Genomic DNA, 8566 nt, shown 5'->3' with positions numbered 1-8566 from the left:
AATCTGACGCGTCTATGAGGCAAAGCGTCGCGTTACGGACGCGTCAAAGAGTTAACAGTCCCCGTTTGCAAGATATCGAGATACAATTTCGAGATTCGCACGCTTGAGGAGTTTGAAAGTGCAGAGAAATCAGGTCGCGCCAGTGAGTTCACACCCAGCGGCGCTTCCTGGTTCTCTCTGCGGCGTTTAAGGTACCGAGCGGCGGCTTTACCTGCTGTTCAGATGCAGACGCGAGCAGTTCGGGGGTCGACTGTCAAAAAACTCCAGGGACTCGATGTGGATCCGTGTCGCTCCAAACTTCCCTTTTCAATCCACAGCAACTGCGCTCAAGTTCGCTTCTTTCTCTCTTTACTCTTTTTTCTGCTTTCTCTCTTTCCTCCCTCCTGCACTCGTTTACTTGAACTCCGTCCTGCTGTAGTGGTTCGGGGTGCGGTCCCGGTGGGGCGTGGTCAGCACTGCGAGGCTCCGCCCCTCCGCCAATCACAGCCCGTCTATCTGCCTTCTCAGGGGCTTCGGCCAATCACAAGCGGCAAAGTTCGCTCTATAGGATGAACTTGAAATAGTTGGGCCACAGGGGTGTGTTTAATATCTGAGGTATGTGCGCGTCTCCTAGATTTTGTGACCATATAAGTCGCCGGACCGTGTTTACACACACATACACAGGCAGGAATGTCTGGAATCAGGAAATGTATTTTCTAACACTTTCTTTTATTGGATGCTGAGTGACAATTTTAAAGTGCATTCCACAATATGAAGACTATTTCATGTTATTTTATATAATAAGTTTTATTCAATTATGTATTGTTATTTTGTTTATTTGACTATTTTAAGAGTTTAATTTATTCATATATGATCTATCATTCTATCTATCTATCCATCTATATATTTATAACATATACATAGAAATATACTATATATCTAAAAGTATTTACACCAATCAGCCACAACATTAAAACCACCTGCCTAATATTGTGCAGGCCCCCCTCGTGCGGCCAAAACAGCGCCAACCCGCATCTCAGAACAGCATTCTGATATTATATTCTTCTCATCACAATTGTACACATTTAAAATTTTCCCCATTCTGATGGTTGATGTGAACATTAACTGAAGCCCCTGACCCGTATCTGCATGATCTTATGCACTGCTGCCAGAAGATTGACTGATTAGATAAATCACATGGATGATTATATATATATATATGTCATAGTTCAGCTTTAAGATCCCATAATGTCACGTTTAAACGGCTGGATTTACATTAACGGCATAAACCACCCCCCCCCCAGATTGCTTACCCCTGCTGGCCACCCTTTTGAAAAACTCCTGGCTCCGCCCCTGTGCACTGATGGAACGTTCAAACTACACCTGTCAACATTTACAAAATTATATTGAAACAGCCTTTAATCTGCTTTAACTCTCTCTCTCTCCCGTTCTCTCTCTCCATCTATCATCCATCCATCCATCTCTCTCTCTATCTCCCCCCTTTTTCTCTCACCCCCCTCTCTATCTATCTAGCTATCTATCTCTCCCCCTTTCTCTCTCTCCGTCCATCATCCATCCATCCATCTCTCTCTCTCTCTATCTATCTATCTATCTCCCCCCCTTCTCTCTCACCCCCCATCTATCTCTCTCTGTATCGATCTATCTATCTCGCTCTATCTATCTATCTATCTATCTATCTATCTATCTATCTATCTATCTATCTATCCATCCTAAGGACCACAATGGAAACAAGCCTTTGGGCTTTTTTGTGTTTTTATCCTTTTGAACACTTCGTGTTGATTGTTGTTGTTGTTCAATAAAGTTTTCATTCATTCATTCATTCATTCATCTCTCCCCCTTTCTCTCTCTCCATCCACCCATCTCTTTCTCTCTCTCACCCCCCCTCTATCTCTCACTGTATCTATCTATCCATCCATCTCTCCCCTTTCTCTCTCTCTCTCTCTATCCATCTATCTATCTATCTATCTATCTCTCCCTTTCTATCTCTCTCTCTCTATCATCCATCCATCTATCCATCTATCTATCTCTCTCTTTCCCCCCTTTTCTCTCTCACCCCCCATCCATCTCTCTCTCTCTCTCTATCCATCTATCATCTATCTCTCTCTATCTATCTCTCTGCCTGGATTATCTATCAGGAGCCTTCAAATTACTTTTTTTAAATCAGTTAACTTTCAGACAAGGCTTTGTCAAGTCAACATCGAAGTTTATCTTGACAAACTGTACCTATCTAATAGCTTAGCTTAGCTTAGCAACATGCTAACATTCAACTGAAATCAATTATCAAGTCGAGTCTCTCCTGCGCTTTACATGAGTGGTATATTTGTGTGATGAATTGAGCTGCCTCCTCTGTGGAGCGTTCCAAATCAGTCACGTATGACGTTCCATTTCAGTTGGAACGCTGCCTATGAAGGCAACTGACACGAGGCGGCTCACTGGGTTCTGGAACAGAGCCGTAATACTGCATCAGTTCTCTCACAAACTAGGACTGATGCAGACACAACCAACACACATGCATTATGCCATGCGGCCGGCTGGAATGTCTCCAGGCAGCACGCTTCATTAGAGCATCTGAGGAATGCGGAGTGATTTCCAAGCAAAAGGATCCTGATGGGATGCTTTTATCAGCATGTATGTAAAGCCAACGTGTCTAACAATCAATGCATCCCTCTCTGGCTTTTACACTGTGTCTCTGCTGATTGGGCAACTAGAGGAATTTCAAATGACTAACCAAAGGTCTCATAGTGAGTGATACCAGATGCAGCGAGTCTGAGAAAGAGAGAGTCAGACTTCCATATAAGGGCACTGCTGACGTCCGTGCTCTTCCTGTAGGTTGACCCTCTCTGTTCCCGTGGTTGTGTGCCGCCCGGTCTGGGTGTGTCCCGCCTGCTGTGTGTGTTCCTGTATTGTGGGACATGAACACAGAGAGTTTCCTCTCAGAATGACAACACTGCAGCGCTTAATGCATCTTAAATGCAACCTGAACGCATTCACGAAACATCTGCATTGTGTTTGTGACCTTTGAACTTTAATTATGTACAAATGCAGTCTAACAACTATAAATGAGTCTTCATTTGTCTTTACACAATCCTCTGTGTGCCAGAACGGTTCACGCAGCTCACTTTAGAGTTGTCTCAATCTTTTGCCATGACTGCATTTCTGTTCGTTAGTTTCTGAGATGGTGTTTGTGTTTGACCTTAAATGGTTTGTGTTTCGCTCAACGCCGTGTCCAAACAAACCTCAAAATAATTAAGAACATCAGCAAGCATCAGCAGAACTACAAAAAAGATGAAAACACATGAAGGCGTAACATCCTGTCTCTCTCCCCTACGCTTTCCTCGAATGAGCACACAGGAAGGACGATAAGACGACTCACTTAATTCGGGAATGTTTAAGTTCCTTTTATGCTAATAAAAACCCCAGCAGGCCTCTGTATGTAGCACGACAATTGCACAGAAAAGAAAAGATTGACAACTGTGTATATGTGCAAATGAGATATGTTGACTGTAAACACATCAGTCATGATGTCTGCACAACAGGTATTCTGGTTATCTCAGACAACACACACGCAGGTTTATTTAACCACTTTGCTATTAGATAGCTACTTTGCTTAGCTAAAAGAAGTCCAATAGACTTCTATTGTTTTAAATACCTAATATAAAATAATAAGCTAGTTATAATGATGACAGACCAACCCTTTTTTCTGTAAAGCTGCTTTGGAGTGTGTTGTGAAAAGTGCTATACAAATAACTTTAATTTGTATTTAGATTACTTTAATGATTTCGTCATGGAAAAAGTAATCACAAGTTACTTTCTGAAACACTTTTCACAGAGTAAACACTGCCCCCAGTGGACAAAGCAGTAAGTGTTGTTGGCCATACAGGCACGTGTGAAATGTCAACAGAGGGGCACAAAAAGCGAGTTGTTATCAGCCGTACAGGCTGAAGACGATACATATTTTATCAACATTATACCAACACAAACCCCAAACATAAACCTAACAATCAGTGGAATAAAAAAGTAATTTTAGAGGGAAAAATGCAACCTCTGAATCACGCTCGCCACTAATTATGCGAACGTGAATACTTCCTAGTTTTAATGCATTATCCAAACCCAGACACTGGAAGGTAAACCCAGACACTGGACGGTAAATCCAGACACTGGAAGGTAAACCCAGACACTGGAAGTTAAACCCAGACACTGGAAGGTAAACCCAGACACTGGAAGTTAAACACAGACACTGGACAGTAAATCCAGACACTGGAAGTTAAACACAGACACTGGACGGTAAATCCAGACACTGGAAGGTAAACCCAGACACTGGACGGTAAATCCAGACACTGGAAGGTAAACCCAGACACTGGAAGTTAAACACAGACACTGGACGGTAAATCCAGACACTGGACGGTAAATCCAGACACTGGAAGTTAAACACAGACACTGGACGGTAAATCCAGACACTGGAAGGTAAACCCAGACACTGGAAGTTAAACACAGACACTGGACGGTAAATCCAGACACTGGACGGTAAATCCAGACACTGGAAGGTAAACCCAGACACTGGAAGTTAAACACAGACACTGGACGGTAAATCCAGACACTGGACGGTAAATCCAGACACTGGAAGTTAAACACAGACACTGGACGGTAAATCCAGACACTGGACGGTAAATCCAGACACTGGAAGTTAAACACAGACACTGGACGGTAAATCCAGACACTGGACGGTAAATCCAGACACTGGAAGGTAAACCCAGACACTGGAAGTTAAACACAGACACTGGACGGTAAATCCAGACACTGGACGGTAAATCCAGACACTGGAAGGTAAACCCAGACACTGGAAGTTAAACACAGACACTGGACGGTAAATCCAGACACTGGACGGTAAATCCAGACACTGGAAGTTAAATCCAGACACTGGACGGTAAATCCAGACGCTGGACGGTAAACCCAGACGCTGGAAGTTAAACACAGATGCTGGAAGTTAAACACAGACACTGGAAGTTAAACACAGACACTGGAAGTTAAACCCAGACACTGGACGTTAAACACAGACACTGGACGGTAAACCCAGACACTGGAAGTTAAACACAGACACTGGAAGGTAAAACCAGACACTGGAAGGTAAAACCAGACACTGGAAGTTAAACACAGACGCTGGAAGTTAAACCCAGACACTGGAAGGTAAACACAGACACTGGAAGTTAAACACAGACACTGGAAGGTAAAACCAGACACTGGAAGTTAAACACAGACACTGGAAGGTAAACACAGACGCTGGAAGTTAAACACAGACACTGGACGGTAAATCCAGACACTGGACGGTAAATCCAGACACTGGATGGTAAACCCAGACGCTGGAAGTTAAACACAGACGTTGGAAGTTAAACACAGACGCTGGAAGTTAAACACAGACACTGGAAGTTAAACCCAGACACTGGACGTTAAACACAGAAACTGGACGTTAAACCCAGACACTGGAAGTTAAACACAGAAACTGGACGTTAAACCCAGACACTGGAAGTTAAACACAGATGCTGGAAGTTAAACACAGACACTGGACGGTAAATCCAGACACTGGAAGGTAACACAGACACTGGAAAGTAAACACAGACACTGGAAGTTAAACACAGACACTGGAAAGTAAACACAGACACTGGAAGTTAAACACAGACACTGGACGGTAAATCCAGACACTGGAAGTTAAACCCAGACGCTGGAAGGTAAACCCAGACACTGGAGGGTAAACCCAGATGCTGGAAGGTAAACACAGACGCTGGAAGTTAAACACAGACACTGGAAGGTAAAACCAGACACTGGAAGTTAAACACAGACACTGGAAGGTAAAACCAGACACTGGATGTTAAACACAGACGCTGGAAGTTAAACACAGACACTGGAAGTTAAACACAGACACTGGAAGGTAAAACCAGACGCTGGACGTTAAACACAGACGCTGGAAGTTAAACACAGACACTGGAAGTTAAACACAGACACTGGAAGTTAAACACAGACATTGAAAGGTAAAACCAGACGCTGGAAGTTAAACCCAGACGCTGGAAGGTAAACCCAGACGCTGGAAGTTAAACCCAGACACTGGAAGGTAAACACAGACACTGGAAGTTAAACACAGACACTGGAAGGTAAAACCAGACACTGGAAGTTAAACACAGACGCTGGAAGTTAAACACAGACACTGGAAGTTAAACCCAGACACTGGAAGTTAAACCCAGACACTGAAAGTTAAACACAGACGCTGGAAGTTAAATCCAGACACTGGACGGTAAATCCAGACACTGGACGGTAAACCCAGACGCTGGAAGTTAAACACAGATGCTGGAAGTTAAACACAGACACTGGAAGTTAAACCCAGACACTGGACGTTAAACACAGACACTGGACGGTAAACCCAGACACTGGAAGTTAAACACAGACACTGGAAGGTAAAACCAGACACTGGAAGGTAAAACCAGACACTGGAAGTTAAACACAGACGCTGGAAGTTAAACCCAGACACTGGAAGGTAAACACAGACACTGGAAGTTAAACACAGACACTGGAAGGTAAAACCAGACACTGGCAGTTAAACAGACACTGGAAGTTAAACACAGACGCTGGAAGTTAAACCCAGACACTGGAAGGTAAACACAGACACTGGAAGTTAAACACAGACACTGGAAGGTAAAACCAGACACTGGAAGTTAAACACAGACACTGGAAGGTAAACACAGACGCTGGAAGTTAAACACAGACACTGGACGGTAAATCCAGACACTGGACGGTAAATCCAGACGCTGGATGGTAAACCCAGACGCTGGAAGTTAAACACAGACGTTGGAAGTTAAACACAGACACTGGAAGTTAAACACAGACGTTGGAAGTTAAACACAGACACTGGAAGTTAAACACAGACACTGGAAGTTAAACCCAGACACTGGACGTTAAACACAGAAACTGGACGTTAAACCCAGACACTGGACGGTAAATCCAGACACTGGAAGTTAAACCCAGACACTGGAAGGTAAACACAGACACTGGAAGTTAAACACAGACACTGGAAGGTAAAACCAGACACTGGAAGTTAAACACAGACACTGGAAGGTAAACACAGACGCTGGAAGTTAAACACAGACACTGGACGGTAAATCCAGACACTGGACGGTAAATCCAGACGCTGGATGGTAAACCCAGACGCTGGAAGTTAAACACAGACGTTGGAAGTTAAACCCAGACACTGGAAGTTAAACCCAGACACTGGAAGTTAAACACAGACACTGGACGGTAAATCCAGACACTGGACGGTAAATCCAGACACTGGAAGGTAACACAGACACTGGAAAGTAAACACAGACACTGGAAGTTCAACACAGACACTGGAAAGTAAACACAGACACTGGAATGTAAACATAATGGAGCTGATGCAAATATGCCTGATAGGAGATGCCGCTTGTTGGTGTGTCAGCATAATGTGGTTGATACTAGTGTACTGGAATTCTCTGAAACAACATGCAGTGTTCACGTTGCTTCGATTACAGTAATTAATTACTTTGTAATGAGATTGCATCAAACATTGGTAACATACAGTATATTTATCCAAATACTAGTGGAATTTGATTATGTACATGTATGCTCATATATTTATGAACTACTGTATGGCATTAACTATATATGGCTATATACAGTATACATAAATATCTCAGATTTCTGTATCGACAAAGAAAACTGTTAGCTGTTGTCAGAATTCGATCACTTCTGAGGACAATTTAGTTCTCAAAGTGTAGTAAACATGCCCTCATCTGCCACATCCATTCTAATAAACATTCAATCATTGGGTTTTAAAGTCAGAGAGCCTGAGAGAAAACAATTCAATCTAGCTCACTTCTGGGATGCTTTTGCCATCTATGCATGTAACCTAGCATGATCAGTGGAAATAACATTTGTTTATAGTCAGGGAGCCTGAGAGAAAATCATTAAACATTAGCAAGAGAGCAGAGGAATTGTGCAGCACTCTCACCGTTTGAACAGTGTCTCGCTTACTCTGTGTTTTTCCCTTATATGGTCATAGAGTGAGAGAGAGAGCGAGAGGTGGAGGTGTGGTCTATTGTTTTAGGGCGGAAGAGGTGTAGAGTGTCTCTTCCGTCATTCTTTCACCTTCTGCCCTGTTTTTGTCGCTCACAGACGAGCACCTTTCAGCACTGCTTACCAAAGTTGTGGTTCTGATCCAGTCCTGTAATGCAGAACTAGGGCAGATGGGACGTTCAGTGAGTTTTCATGTGGTAGAAAAACAATATCTGCTTAAAACAAACACTTTTAAAACAAAATGTTTATGCTGAGAAGTTGCTTTTTACAAAATGTTTGAGGTAATTTCGTGATCTCTGAACTTTTGATTGCAGACTCCAGTATCTTGGCAAATTTGAGCACAGACTGAGACATTGTTGAGATCACCTCTGAAACTCTAGAAGAGACACATGTGCAAAAAAAAAAATGCATAATTAGGCTCTGGACAAACAGCAGGAAAAGTCTCCATTTGTTCTCCATTGAATCTCATTGGAGAAACAGTTGGGAT

At 43.0% G+C, this 8566-nt stretch overlaps 1 protein-coding gene across 2 annotated transcripts in view; it reads right to left on the bottom strand.

Annotated features, from left to right (window-relative positions):
* LOC127648268 (myosin-9-like) overlaps positions 1-412 on the bottom strand; it is a 51757-nt gene extending 51345 nt beyond the window's left edge. For both annotated transcript variants that reach the window (XM_052132855.1, XM_052132856.1), the window contains exon 1: positions 212-412. The gene's annotated coding sequence lies outside the window, so the exon portion shown is untranslated. The remainder of the gene's footprint in view (positions 1-211) is intronic.
* Between the last annotated feature and the right edge of the window lie 8154 nt (positions 413-8566).

Source organism: Xyrauchen texanus, chromosome 8 (genome assembly GCF_025860055.1).
Source record: "Xyrauchen texanus isolate HMW12.3.18 chromosome 8, RBS_HiC_50CHRs, whole genome shotgun sequence".
In the NCBI taxonomy this organism is placed as follows: Eukaryota; Metazoa; Chordata; class Actinopteri; order Cypriniformes; family Catostomidae; genus Xyrauchen; species Xyrauchen texanus.
The sequence above is the reverse complement of the archived record's forward strand: the minus strand, read 5'-3'. Positions and strand labels throughout refer to the sequence as shown.